Source organism: Silene latifolia, chromosome 2, assembly GCF_048544455.1.
Source record: "Silene latifolia isolate original U9 population chromosome 2, ASM4854445v1, whole genome shotgun sequence".
In the NCBI taxonomy this organism is placed as follows: Eukaryota; Viridiplantae; Streptophyta; class Magnoliopsida; order Caryophyllales; family Caryophyllaceae; genus Silene; species Silene latifolia.
Genome location: NC_133527.1, coordinates 105,636,231 through 105,636,983, shown reverse-complemented (window position 1 = coordinate 105,636,983; position 753 = coordinate 105,636,231). Strand labels below are relative to the sequence as shown.

The 753-nt window shown below is 40.0% G+C and overlaps 1 non-coding gene across 1 annotated transcript; it reads left to right on the top strand.

Moving 5' to 3' along the window:
* Positions 1–402: 402 nt before the first annotated feature.
* Positions 403–509, top strand: LOC141644751 (small nucleolar RNA R71). Its single transcript, XR_012544360.1, has one exon. It is a non-coding gene; the product is annotated as a small nucleolar RNA R71 (small nucleolar RNA).
* Positions 510–753: the final 244 nt, after the last annotated feature.

The following is a 753-nucleotide window of genomic DNA, read 5'->3' as shown; positions in this document are numbered from 1 at the left end:
GCTTGAAAAGCATTCACTTGTTCATTTGTTCCCTTACATTCACTTTGACATATCCCACTTGGGATTGATGAAGATGCCGTCATGGCATTAACATGATGCTTTGGTGATTTTGAGGCTTCTTCAAGTCTAGCCATAGCTTTTTCAAACTTCAAATTGATGGTATCAATGTGAGCACTAAGTTGAGCACCCAATTTAGTAATAGAGTCCACTTCATGCTTTCCTCCTCTAGTAGCCTTGCGAGGTCTACTATATTGTGAGTTATGGACTGTCATTTCCTCAATTTTGTTCCAAGTTTGATTGTCATCAACTTCGGTGAACATTCCATTTGATCCCATGTTGAGAATGTTTCTTGAGTCTTCATAAAGACCGTTCCAAAATTGTTGTACCAAGAACCACTCGCTAAGTCCATGGTGAGGACATGAGCGACAAATTCCTTTGAATCGCTCCCAAGATTCATACAAAGATTCTTCATCTCTCTGCTTAAAGGCCGTAATTTGAGCTCTTAGCATGTTAGTCTTTTCCGGTGGATAGAACTTTTTGTAGAAAGCTAGAGCCAACTTCTTCCAAGAATCAATTCCGAGAGTAGCCTTATCAAGGCCTTTCAACCATTGTTTTGCGGTGCCAATTAGAGAAAAAGGAAATAAGACCCATCGGATTTGGTCTTGAGTTACACTGGTTTGAGAAATCGTATCACAATAGTCACAAAAAGTTTCCATATGAGAATGAGGGTCTTCACTAGGCATCCCCCCAAAT